Source organism: Pteronotus mesoamericanus, unplaced genomic scaffold (assembly GCF_021234165.1).
Source record: "Pteronotus mesoamericanus isolate MK-2021 breed Mesoamerican mustached bat unplaced genomic scaffold, CSHL_Meso_final contig_2, whole genome shotgun sequence".
NCBI lineage: Eukaryota > Metazoa > Chordata > Mammalia > Chiroptera > Mormoopidae > Pteronotus > Pteronotus mesoamericanus.
In genome coordinates this window covers 1,371,126-1,385,271 of record NW_026555084.1, presented here as the reverse complement: position 1 = coordinate 1,385,271, position 14,146 = coordinate 1,371,126, and the positions used below count along the sequence as shown (strand labels likewise).

At 43.0% G+C, this 14,146-nt stretch overlaps 1 long non-coding RNA gene across 1 annotated transcript; it reads left to right on the top strand.

Annotated features, from left to right (window-relative positions):
• Nucleotides 1–1,354: 1,354 nt before the first annotated feature.
• LOC129066348 (uncharacterized) lies at nt 1,355–6,097 on the top strand. Its single transcript, XR_008528698.1, has 3 exons — nt 1,355–1,889; nt 5,518–5,673; nt 6,036–6,097. It is a non-coding gene; the product is annotated as an uncharacterized LOC129066348 (long non-coding RNA).
• The last annotated feature ends 8,049 nt before the right edge of the window (nt 6,098–14,146 follow it).

The window sequence follows — 14,146 nt, the reverse complement described above, 5'->3', positions numbered from 1 at the left end:
AGCAGCGGTCTCCCAGTTTTTGAGACATTAAACCTTAACAGCCATGCAAATGAACTAAAAACCCTCACAGGAAAACAAAAAGTTAGACGACATGCAGCCAAAGACTTTGGCTTCTGCCAAAGGCGGGGAGGTGGAAGCCAATGGGCTTGAATGATACATCCTAGTTGCCTCTCAAGGAGGTTAAGAATATGACCCCAAAGGTTCATTAAGAACTCACAGTGACAAAGGAGAGGACTCCACTAAGAGGTATGAGATCATCAAAGTTGTGACGTAAACGGGCATCTCCGAAGCTCAAATTCCTTCCTTATTATCAGGGTTCCATTTAGTCTGGCCCGCCAACTAATTCTCCATCAGTACCAAAGGCAGAAGCCTTTGAATTGCATCATGTTTATTATTTCATGGATTAAGACAATCATGCCATTTCTAAATTTTTGAATGTCTTGAAGCTGGCTTTTTAGCTTGACTACTTTTATGGACACGTTTAACAAACAAAAGAATGTGGCGTGATGATGAATAAAGTTGACTTTGAAGAGATTTCTTTTTAGGAGAAGTAGGAAAATATGTCCCTGATGGATTTTGCTTTTCAATAACAAGTTATTGAACCAACTCACCAAAATATAGCTTCAAGAATCAAAAAGCCTTCATTCATAAATCAAATTGTATCTGTGGATCAAAACAAAGGAAATGGGAGCGGATGACAATGGAAAGTGATAACCACAAATATCAGCAATAAGAGTTACCCTCAGATGCCGTGGCATTTAAACCACAGACCTTAGAATGGAATAATAAAGTGAATTTTCAGAATGTAGAGGAATCCCAGGAGGAATTATCCATTTAAAAGCATATGAGGTGTACTCTTTCTGGGTTTGTGTATTTCTGAAATCCTAACAAAACATTCTAATCCATTTCACAGAGGGATTCAAAGGTAAGTTCCCAGGAAGGGAAATAGAACTTTATTTTACCTATTTCTGTAATAATTTAATATAACTTACCTAGCTGTCTTTTCCCACAAAGGGTTTAATTGCGTATCCTTTCGCACATGTCCCAAAAGACTAATCCAGTTGAGTTTAGTCTACAAGCCCAGGAATGAGAGTCAAGAGATCCGGGCTCTGCCATTAACTTAATCTCTATTTGCCTGTTACTAATAAGTTAAGTGGAACAAAAATATTTGCCCTTCCTACCTCACCAGTGTGTGACAGAGTTAAAAGTGAAACTATAAATGTGAAAGTATTTGGAAAGGTAAACAGAAGCAGGTCATCATTAATTTGGTACATGATTATGCACATATTACATCCCCTAAAAAATGAGAATGAGGATGAAGTCCAACCAGCTTGTATGACATCTTAGTACATGAGGAACACAGCATCCCAGGATGCATCCGAGATCAAACACAGGGCACAACCAGGACCAGAGGCCACGTCTCTTAAGTCAGCGTTCTTTCTGCAGATTCCATTACGTCCTGAAACAACCCTGCTCTGCCTTGCAAAAGCAGCACTGCAAGATGACAGCTCTGCAGGCCAGCAAAAGCCACACCCCACCAGGATGTAATGGCATTACCTGTGGCCCAAGCCTTGAAGATCTCTCAGTCTGCCAGGAGTCTGATACCCCCAGAAATTTAAGGCAGAGGCATCGCTGGCATCTTTGCTACCAAATCAGATCATTCTTCCCCAGAACGAACTTCAATGTCATCTTTTAGCATACAGGATCCATTCTTTTACCAGTTCCTTCTAAAAGCTCTTGCAAGAGGAGCTCACAAAAGCTGGCATCCTGACCCCCAAATGGATCTCTGTCCTTGCTAGCAGCCCCTGGTACACAGTAAGAAGAAAATCCTATCTCACTTCCGCGAAGGTGAAAGACCTCAGACCATGAATCCTCTCGGCACTACGCAGGTAAATTGTTTTAAAAATGCATTTGTATGTATAAGCAAGGCCTTCCATTGCAACGAATCTTCTGCATTTTTAAAGGCAAGTTGTACATTCTGACACTATAAATGGTAGTAAAGGTATTTCAAATTATCTCCCCTTCACTTGCTGTATTAACTGAGAGTAGACATTAAGGGCAATCAAGTTATATCTTTATCAGAAAAGCTTCCAGTGCTTTCATGAGCGCTGTGCTATCATAGCGCTGTTGTCTGCTCCAAGTTTTATAGCGTTTTCCAAATAGAACAGAGGCATAAAATAACTTGTATTCCGTCTGCTGGTGGAAAATATTAAGCATCATCACCACAATGCACTCCATCTGTGGTGTTCTCAGTTTGCTTCTTCCCAGATATTTTATAGAGACTTGATGTTATGAGTCACGTGAAAGGACAGGAGTTCATGGCGTTTAAAGGCTAATCAATCGCTATAGTTTGTTAAGTGCCAGTCTTATACCAAACCTCTAACCTACCCTGTCTCTCATCTGACAACAATCCTATAAGGTAGATGTCGTTAACCCATTTTGCAGAGAAGAAAAACAATGATTCAGTGAGACTGCCTGGCTCAGGTTATACAGTTAGTAAGTGGCAGAGCTGAGGATTGAACCCAGACCTTTTTGGTCTCAAGACCCATTCTGCCCCCCTCTTTTTATTGAATTTATTGGGGTGACATTGGTTAATAAAAACCTTATAGGTTTCCAGTGTCCAACCCAACAAAGCAGCATCTGCACACGGCATCACGCGCTCACCATCCAAGTCTAGTCTCTTTCCGTCCCCGTTTATCCCCACTCTGCCCCCCCCAACTGCCTTTCCCTCTGACTGTCACCATACTGTTGTCTATGTGTCATAAATATATTTATTTTGCTCAATCCCTTCACCTTTTTTCACCCAGCTCCCCAGCGCTCCTCTCCTCTGATAGCTGTCAGTGCGTTCTATGTATCATCCATGCTTCTGTGTCTATTCTGTTAGTTTATTTTGTTCATTATATTCCACATGTAAGTGAGATTATACGATATTTGTCTTTCTCTGACTGGCTTACTTCACTTAGCATAATAGTCACTGGTTCCATCCATGCTGTCGCAAAAGGTAAGATTTCCTCCTTCTTATGGCCATCTAGTATTCCGTTGTATAAATATAACACAGCATTTTTTTATCCATTCATCTACTGATGGGCACTTGGTTGGGTGGTTTCTAGATCTTGGCTGTTGTAAATAGTGCTGCAGTCAACATGGGGTGCATTTAGTCTTTTGAATTTGTGTTTGGGATTTCTTTGGATATATTTTCAGAAGTAGGATCATTGGGTCAAAAGGTAGTTCCATTTTTAATTGTTTGATGAAACTCTGTACTGTTTTCCACACTGGCTGCACCGTTCTGCATTCCCACCGACAGTGCACGAAGGTTCCCTTTTCTCCACATCCTCGCCAGCACTTGGCGTTTGTTGATTTATTGATGATGGCCATTCCGACAGGTATGAGGTGATAGTTCATTGTGGTTTTAATTTGCATCCGTCTGCTGATTAGTGACGTTGAGCATCTTTTCGTATGTCTATTGGCCACCGGTATATCCTATTTGGAGAAGTGTCTATTCAGGTCCTTTTCCCATTTTTAATTGGGTTTTTTGCCTTCTTGTGTTGAGTTGTATTGAACTTATTGGGGTGATGTTTGTTAATAAAATTATATAGGTTTCAGGTGTACAGTTCATAATACAGCTGTCCCCAACCTTTGTGGCACCAGGGGCTGCTTTAGTGGAAGCCAGTTCTCCCACGGACAGGGCAGAGGGGAGGGGAGAGCTCAGGCCATAATACGAGTGAAGCTTTGCTCCCTGGACCATGGCTCACCGCCTGCTACGTGGCCCGGTTCCTAACAGGCCACAGGTCCTGGTCCTGGTCCTGGTACTGGTCCTCTTCAATTTCCTGCATCACAAACACACACACACACACACACACACACACACACACACACACACACATCAAAGCCCTCTGCTAGGTTTTCTACCACCCTTGTTCCTTGCCCAGTTTTTGCCCACCACTTTAGCTTTTATTCTTTCTTCCCCAAGCCCAGAGAGCCCCTGTGACATGGGCCTGCTTGTGCTGTCCAGCGTCCCTTTGACAAGAGCTGCCGCTCTTTCCTGCAGGTTCCTTGCACCCACCCTTAAAGCGCCTCTGTAGCTCCCTCCCGCCCACCTTCTCCAGACCCCGTAACATCCTCAGCTGCCCAGAACCTCCCATAATATTCCAAAGATTTAAAACCCACAGGCTCTGGGAGAAATGCCCAGGTGGTGTCAAAACAAGGAGAGTCTCCTTTCACCACTGGGGACACAGGACACTTAGGACACAGGACAGTTTACAGGCCTGGAGACCGCACAAAGTTAGAGGAGGCCCCACTAGCTAACACAGCAAAGGCCGCTGTCCCGGGACCTGGCCGCGGGGCCTGGCAGGGTGCTTGCTTTTTAATTACCTTGTTATGTGATAAAAGTCACAGGGTGAAAGGAAAGTATGAAAAGTTGCTAGTTTTTATACCTGGCCATCTGATAGCCTATGTGTTTTAGGGACAGATAACTTCCTAATGAGACTTTTTATAATAAAGCTTTCATTGCTTGGAGAAATATTAACTTTTCCAGTTCTCCCGGGTAAATCGCACCGACCTCGCAGTTAAGGTTACAATATCCTAAAGATTTAGCTTCACGGGAATAATGGGTAAGAGCCTTCACATTGCCACGGGCCAAAACTATATTATTTGAAATGAAACCTCTCATAAATATCCAACTACGAAGTCACTATCTATCAACTGCTGTTATATAAACAGGACAGAGCTAAATCTCCCATCTGCCAATATCAGAGCTGCCACAGAGAATGATTTTGTGTCCAGAGCTCACAAATTAAACGGGCTTTTGCTCTCTCGTCCAATTCTAGGAAGCCAAGTTGGTTTGGTGTAGGAGGGTCAAAGTAAGGCGGCTTGGCGGGTCTGCTTTCTTCGTGCGTTTCTTTTATGCCAAGGCCTCAGACCTCCTGCAGGCTCGGTCGCTCTCTCCTGGGTCGTATCAAAGATGTGACCTGTTCTTTACAAAGAACGGTGTAGCTCCCAGTGGCTCACTTCCTGTCTCTCCTCTTCCACAACTTCCACCCTATCCCGGTGATCAGTGTCACTAAGAAATAAAGAGGATGGCATCTATAGGCTAGTGACCCAAAGGAAAGTTTCTTTGGTCTTGGGAATTTCAGGCAAATCCCACAGGGAAGATATTTTGGGATATTGGCAACCTTTCTCTTGGGCCCCTAAAATATAACCAGCTTCTCTGTGAAAAAGGAAACTGACCTCACCATCTCCCAGCCTAGAATCCTTAGGGGATTTTTCTTGGCCTTCAGGACAAAGTCCCACCCCCTTAGCCCGACTCCCATGGTCCTCCAGGTTGGCCTCCTGCCCACATTCCTGACTCCACATTGTGTCAATCCCTTTCCCCGGCCCTCTTTTACTCGACTCTGGCCAAAAAAGCTTATCTTTTTAAACCTTTATACCCCTGCTCTGAGCTCCGGGCTGGGCATGTGGTAAACTCAGTAAGTGTTTGCTGAGGGAATGAATGAACTGTTTATTCTGCTTGTGTGGAAGGCATCTTCAATGCAACGTCACTTCTGGAAACTGGAAAGCAGGCTGGAATGGTGTGACCATCCAAGAGCAAGGCTGCCCCCCCCGCCCCCGAGAGAGAATAAAGGAAGCCTCCGCCACAGTTCCCCGGGCAGCAGTCAGGCTTTGGAAAAGCACAAGGTGACAGAGGCCACCCCCGCGGCACAGATCCGTGGGATTTCCCAGTTCTTTCAAATGCACTTAATTGCGCACGCAGAAAAGAATGGTATCATTACTTAATCCAAAACACAATAACAACAATAGATTGCTCATGTAGGCACATAAGTCCCCTGCAGAGAATGTAATGCGTGTGTTGCTTTTACCCACGTATATATTCAAGGCGGTGGGAATGGGGGCCGGCCCCTTCCCATGGCCTGAGAAGAGAGAGCGTGGATGCGAATGGTTGTGGCAACAGGGAGAGGGGGGAAAACAATAGAAAGCCCAAGGGTATAGCTGCAACTCCACTTAAGACTAATGCATGTCTTCCTTTTCGTCCTCGGCAGTAACCCAACGAAGTCGTCTGATGTTGCTGAAAGATTGCTGTCACCCTTGTAGATGCTCATCAGTTATTATTAAGTATCGCACAGTTCGGGTCAAGATATAATATGTCTGAGAAAAACCATGGCACCTCCTTTTAATCTTGCGTAGAAAACAATTAAAGTATATAAAGCACATTATTAAAATATGTAAAATTTATAATTTAATTATAAGATTGCATAGCTTTATGATCTAATAGTTCTGCTGTATTTTGCATATTAGTGAACAATTGCTTTCTTAAAGCACACAGTAGAATCATTTACTTGATGCTGGAGAATAAGTTAATTATGGATTCCCTGTATATGACTAATGGATTTAATAATCACTTTACTGTAGAATTAACTTATACTTCCCTGTGCTTATAGCACTAATGATGATATTCATAAAAGTTATATTTTTTTAAGATGTAAGATTGGCACAAAAAGAGAAACCAATGTACCACTGGGTTTTAGAGCCAGCAGTTCTAAATAGATAGTTCAGAGCCTTCAAGGCCTTCTCCTTGCTCCATAATAAATCATGCACACCCGCTCCGCCCCCACCCTCGCCACCAACCCTGCCTCCATTGGCTTTATTAAGGGAATTTATTTTATTTAAGAGAAGACGAAGTGCTTGCCAGATGCATTTAGTGAAGCCCCTGATTTTTTACCCTCCGTTGTGGGGTACGACAACTGTAGGGCTGTTCGCTCACTTGCACTTCATGGAGCCCCGGCGCACCCCACCCGTGCTGAGGGATGCCCGGTCTCTCTTTTTGCCTTCGGTTTCAGTCCCTGGAAGCCACTCAGTTTTCTCCTTCAACCAAAACAAACACCACCAGTGGAAGGAGTAACAGGAATGTTCTTTTTTTATTTTCTTCCAGGTGGAGCCCCTCACGCTGCCTTTCTCAACGTTTATCCTTTCTTGCCTGCGCCATCATCATCACCATTATTGTCATCACCACCAGCATCATCGTCATCTTCCTCATCATCATCACCACCGTCATCATCACCGTTACCATCATCACCATCACCATCAGCATCCGGGTCCTTCCTCTTCATGGAATTATGCAAGGGAAGGTCTGGATTTTGTTTCTGGCTCTGCCAGTTTACCAGTGAGGATGACCGTGGGGAGGTCATTAAACCTTCCCGGATCTCCTTCCGGAGCTCTGAAATGTGAAAACCGATTGGCTCTGACTCTGAACGTGCTTTCCGCTGACGAGTTCTAAGAGCAGGCAGGGTATTATTGCAGTGCCTCGTACCCAAGTGCACATCACCCCCTCAACCCCCCGCCCTGCCCCGCCCCGCTCCATGAACTACTCTGCTGCTTCTGTTTAAATACTGTGGGAGAGAACAACTATGGCTTACACTTTGTGCCACTGTACAGAACTGTTCACAAAGTTTGTGCTTACTGAATCCCCGTTGATGAACTGATTGAAGAGTATAAATTCATAATTCACTCCCCGAGGACCCGAGGGATTATAATTTCCTTTAGGTCAGACACCTGCAGCTAGAGATGGGGAGGCTTGGATCTCGGTCTCGCTTCCTCAAGCTCCCACCAGGAACTCCCAGAACACTGCCGAGAGGGCAAAGGTCAGAAATGGTGAGGAGAGGCTGCAGGAAACCGGTCTAGCCCCTGGCAGGACTTAGAAGGCCTGAGGGCGCCGTTCCTGCCCTGCTGCTGGGTTCTCTACAAGGAGCCAGGCGCCCTTGCCCTCTTCCTCAGAGCACTAAAGGAGTAAACCAAACTCCTTTATGAAGTACCGAACTGCTTTGACAAGTGAGAAATCCACGAAATGTTGCTTTTGTTGAATTCATAGAATATATAACATTATTAGAGGGAAATTTGTAAGCTGTATTTTCAAGGTTTACGTAAGTCATCCTTGGCTAATTAAAATGTAGCCTGAATGAAATGTTCTGGTCCCTTTTAATACCTTAGCTTTGGGTTTGTTTGTTTGTTTAATGAACTTTCTTTATAAGATATATCCCCTACGTTCTCACTCCCCAGCCACAGTTCAGCCACCCTGTGGCAGTTGCAGTGCTTTGTTCAGAGTCCGATCAGTCATAAAAAGTACTCAGGATACTCCCTAAAATTAATTTTCTCAAAAAAAAAAAATCATGACCCACAAATCCCTTGCCTAAATCTATGCCCTTTTCTCTTCGCCCGCAACTTTTAGCTGTTGGCCAAAAGCAATGCTTCTGAGGCTGCAAAGGGCTTACACAGCACCTGGGAATCCTGTTCCGATGCCCATCCTGACTCAGGTGGGGCTCGGATTCTGCATTTCTAACAAACTCCAGGCGAGGCAGCTGAGCGGCCCGTCCCGGCCACGCTCTGAGTAGCAAGAACTTAGACTTTTCATGACGCGTCCTTGAACGACTTTAATTTTATACATAGAAAACTCATATTGTACTTACACGATTTTTCACGGAAGAAACACATGGTTAAGGTAAGCAATTTCTACCACTCAGAAACAATTTTATTATTCTTTTTCTGTTGAAATAGTAAAACTCACCACCTTTCATCTTTTTCTCCACTTCATCTCCATGTCGACTTGTATTTCCTTCTCTTTTTCAACCTGCTCCACAGACTACAACACACCAGGTGTGATACAAGTAGAACTGCTACTCTGATTTTTAGGTATCATTTGCTTCCCAAATGTCATGTACTGTCTTAAACGTTGTGAGATATTTCATGCCTTACAAAGGGCTCGCGCGCACTATTTCATAAAAAATAGTTCGTGTCTAGAGAACGATAGAATGGAAAGATAGATGGACTTTGGGAAGAGATTCCTTGGGTACCAATCTTGGTTCTGCTAAATATTCAATCTTGGGCAAATCTTTAACCTCTTTGCTTCAATGTCCTCATTTGTCAAAAGGCAGAGGGTATAAATAGCCACATCGTGAGTTGGTTATTTGGGCTAAGGTTGGGGTTGTGAGGTTTTAAAGGGAATCAGCCAAGGCTGAAACACAGAGGACTCTTCACACTCACATTAGGCAGACCCTCTAATCCCACTTGGTTGCTTAGGGATTGCTCAGGGCCCTCGTCCTCTGACAGCTGTCCTTCCCCAGAATGGCCACTGGCATCAGACACTATCTCCTCCTCTCCTATCTCCCCAGACTTTCAAATTCCCTTATAAAATCTGCTACTTCTATGAAGCATACAGCTGGTATTTGACACCTAGGTTTCAAGTGATCAAACAAGACATGATGACAAATCTAAGAAAAATGACACCAGCTCTTTGAAGAAAACCCAGATCAATTCCCTTCTCCCTCCTCTTCCTTGAGCTTCTACCTTTTCCAGCGGCTATCTTAACTCATCTGTCATACTTAGACAGAAATCCATATGCCTTGTTTATATCGCTGTTTCTCAGGCAACAGCCAGGCCACTTAGCAAGAGTCTAAAGCACGCCAATATAGCATTCTGCCCAGGGTGGTAGTTGGCCAAAGGTTGCTGTGCCAGAGAAGGTTAATTATTCTAAGAGGACTTAGTTTGACTACAATTATTGACTGCTATGAAGTAATGGAAAAAGCTGCTATTTATTAAGTACCTTTATCCCCTAGAAGCTTTCACATATGTATCTCATTTTATCCTCATCACAACTTTGCAAAAGGTTTTCCAAATTTAAGGAAATTGTAAGATCACGTTGGGGTAATTCCTGGCCCAAAGTCACAGCTGGTGAGAGGCTGAACCAAGATTGAAACAAGCCGTAAGCGGTTTTCTGAGTATGTTCTGTTAATACTATTACTTTTAATTTAAAGCTTCTTTTGCCAAGGAATATGTGCATATAATGTTAAAGAGTTCCACAGACTTAGGACAAAGTGGCAGCCGTCCCTCGTCCCACCCTTCCCACCTCTAATTCTCGTTCCCCAGAGGAAACCTCTTGTGACTGCTTTTTCTGCTATTTATCTCTATATTTCTTTCATAATATACTTAGATGCTGTTCAAGATTGACTGACAACTACAAAAGGTGGGGATTTAACTCTCAACCACCATGCTCCTCCAATCCTCCTCGTCCCTCCTAATATAATATAACAATTTTTTTTGTTAAATTAGATCAATAGTCAGTGTTTACATTGCTTTGGCCATATCAATATCATTCACAGCTGAACTATTGTAATAGTATACCTTGATCATTTTTCTTTTCTTGTACAACAGCTTTCCCTGGAATTAATGATTGCATTGCCATTCCATTTCTTTAGCATTTCATGTTTCTATTACTAATTCATCCCTAGCTCTCTGCCAGAACCATAAAACTCTCAATATGGGCAAATGCATCAAGTGATGTATTGGTTTTCTGGGTGGGCATGTTTTGTTTTATTTTGTTCCTGACGTTCAGCGTACAAGCCCTAAATTATCAGTCCACATCGATCACTCTCAGCATCTGCTTTGTTCATGTTTTGGGCTCTTGGTAGCTTCTTCCAGGCTCTAGATGCCGATCCTTCAGTTCTGAGAGTTTTCCTGTGCAGTTTCTTCGATAATTTCTCTGTCCTCTCTTTCCATAACTCCCACTAGTTAGGTATTGGATCTCTGGAAAAGACCCTCTATGTCATCATTTCTTGCCTTTCTTTTTTGCTTATATTTTGGGTGATTTCTTCAACTTTTTCTTTCAACTAATGGATTTTTTATTTGTGGCATTTTATTTTTTTATTTCCAATCTCTATGGCTTAGTCTCTGAATATTTCTTAATTATAGCATCCTGCGCTTGTTCCAGGGGTGCAAAATTTTCTTTTCTCTCTCTAAGCACATTAATTGTAATTTTAAAAAAGTTTTATTCTGCTCCCTAAATTAATTTTTTTCCAGGTCGTCTTTTTCCATTGGTTTATTTGGCTCTCCTATCGCCCGTCCGCGGCAGCTCCGTGCGGGGACAGAGCGTGCAACCGGCGAGCTTTTCGAGTGAGTGATGAAAGGGCAATGGGGTGGCGGGTCAGCGTTCACTGGGTGACACCTGAAGTCCTCATCCAGAGGCTCTATCTCCCAGTGAGGCCAGTTTCCCCCTCGCAGGACCCTCCTGATTTCGCCCTGCCAGTGTCCTGGGAGCCCAGACGGAAGACGGGCAGGAGGGCTTGCCGCTCAGTCTCCTGGCTCTGCCCTTGACCCTTGGCCACAGCTGAGCAAACCTTGCGAGAAATTAAAAGCCCCGATTGTTTTCTTACCCAGCTACCAGGGACAAATCTTACTGTTCTGTAGGCTAACTTTCAAAACCTCCCCTGTTTTCAGCCCCGCTCCTCATTTTCTCCAGAAGTTCCTATTGCTTTCCTGTCTTGACACTGAAGTTCGGCAGTGTGCCACGTCGCCCGCTTCTTGTCCCTTTGTCCCCACTACAGGTATCTAGGGTCCTGCGCTCCCTGCTGTGCTAAGTCAGTTACCACCTGTTTATTTGCATTTCTGCTTCCAACCCAGTTGTAGTGGAATCCTCTCCTGTTTCTTGTCCTTGTTGGTATGTGACATTTCTTCACTATCTATCATCTTGGTGGGATTTGAGCAGGGTGCAGGAATACACGTAAGAACTCTTTTATCATCTTGAACCAGAAGTCCCACATGTTATTCTTATTTAGCAATCATGTTAGGATCACAGCGTGTTAAATAACAGCCTAAAACCTCACTTGATCCTCAACTACCAGAGGCTGATTAGGTCGGGCTATAGGTATTCTCCAGTGTCTCATAAAGTAAGTTGCCTCAGTGTATTAAACATGTTGATCTATTAACACTAGAAGAGAAGAAAAAAGGGAGGGGAGGAGAGGAAAGGAAGGAGGGAGGAAAGGTATGTAAAGTCTTTTCCTAATTTTTAAAAAATGACACATGGTAATAACCTTTACATAATTTTTCTTCATTAATACTTCTTGGGCTTCACTATTTGGTGGCATAAAACAATGCAATTCTCATACGATAACTGTCTTGGGATTTGGCTTCCAGAACCAACAGGAGGCAAAAATTACACTTCCATTGCCAAGAGTATAGTTTGTTTTAAACCCAAAAGCTGTCCATATAAAAATGACATCCCAGAAGAGCACTTGTGGATTTTAAAGTATCCTATTTATCTTCTCTAGACTTGGAATCTGATGTCAATATTGGCCTGAAACCATCTGTGGCAGTTTGTGATTTTTTTTTTTTTTTTTTTTTTGAGGGGAAAGAGAAAAGGAAAGAAGAAATGAGACTTTCTTTTCTCTCTTGGCTTAAGACCAGGCGTTCAAGGCTCATGTCCATTGCCTTTGAATGAAGCCTTGAATGAGCATAGCGGTCTTTGCAGCCCTGCCACCTGGTTTGCAAAGGGCCTCCGCTTCGCGTCAGGAGAGCTGACATTATTCAGGAGCAGTGACGACGGAGGGAAATGCGATGTGGAATTCTGCTCCCCACCGGCAAACTGCCCACCTGGGACTGTGTCACATCGAGGTGGCTGCTGCTTCGAATGTGGGGACACGGAAGGTTGGCTCTGAAACTCGGACAGAGAAGAGTCATTTCTGTGGTCATTGTGGGCACCACGTGGCATGCGTTCTGGATGCAGAGGGGCTGATGGATGGAGGAATCCCCGAGCCAGGGGGCATCTGAGTGACCCAGCTAAGCATCCATGGGCCCAGAGGAAATACCTGCGAGACTGGCTGCCAGTTCAAGGAGTTAAACTCTCAGAAGAGCGCCAATAACAACATGAACACAAAGGACCTTGTGAGTCAGGTAATGCTGGACCCTCATACTAGTCAGTGGAATTAAAAAAAAAAAGAAGTAAAGCATAAGGATCTCTGCATCTCTCTTTCTATTTCTACCATTGACTATGTGTTGAAATGATGTGAGAATCTGGTATCTCTTTGTGGTCAGAATCTTGACTTAATTCTGGGTTATTTGACCTCCAGCAGATCTAAAAAACTCAGGTATGAAAAATTACTTGCCCAGGGCTTGATTTAGTGCTCCATAGATAAAAAAAATATTATAGAAGAATAAAAAAATGAACTGTAGTAGAGTTCAACCATGTGACTTCTCAATAGCAAATATTTCACAACAATAACGACAGAATTTTCTCTCTTCTACAGTTATCATGCAAAATCAACTAAATTCTAATTTACTAATAGCTAGATGAAGTTAAAAATAGTAAGAAGCAATAAAATGCAAATAACCTGATAAATAGGAATTGTATCTGTGCTGGATGTAACACTTTTTTAAAAGTATGGGCATGGCACATTATCATTTGAATAAAATTTTGCTTTGGTGTGAAAGTCAAAACTTACATCGTTTGAAAGACCCAATGTAAATAGACTGTAAATCTACAATACTTGATAAGTAAGTAGAAAAGACTTCCCATGTCACTGGGAAATCATTTTCATTTATTCCGGTGTACTTAAGAGCCATAACAAGACAAAATAAAGTTCTTATAAGGCTCCATTTTCCTTGATAGGATAAAGAAGTCAGTGTAAACATAAAGCTACTATACTCATTGGGAAGATGAAGAAAAATAAAGCAATTACAATGGCAACTTTCACAAATAGTTTTACAGCTCCATATTAATATAACTCATTCTTCAAAAATGAGCCATTCCAATTTCTTACAAATTTTGAAATGTCCTCAAGCACGCTCTCCAGAGCTCTAAATTGCTCATCAAACACTTCAAAATATAGCTAGCTATTGATGAAATAGGGTATGTTCAACAATTACCTCAGTACCTAGAATCCACTATGTGTTATCACAGGCTCACAGTATACACTCAGGTATTTCAGAATGTGATTCACCCCACTTAGTTTTCAAAAGTCCATGGGTGCTGTTTTCCCTACTACAATTGTTTCTGACGAGTCAATATTCGAGATCTCAAGAAGCAGATTCCCAGGATGAAATAAGGCTTCCCCAGCACGGTCCCCATTGTAATACTATCAACCCATTCTAATGAGATAATAGAACTGCAAATACAGATGCAGAGTGTGCAGACTGCTGCACGGGATGTGCTGAAACTCCAAACTCTGGAGAATTCCAGTTTAGCAAAGAGAATACTTTTGCCTAAGGTCCTTGCGCGCAACATAATATCTTCAATCGGCTCTAACCTACTTCCATGAGTGTGTGCATTCTGTTAGCAACGAGAAACTATAGTTTTTTTCTCCATAGTGGTAGAACCACAGTGGCACTT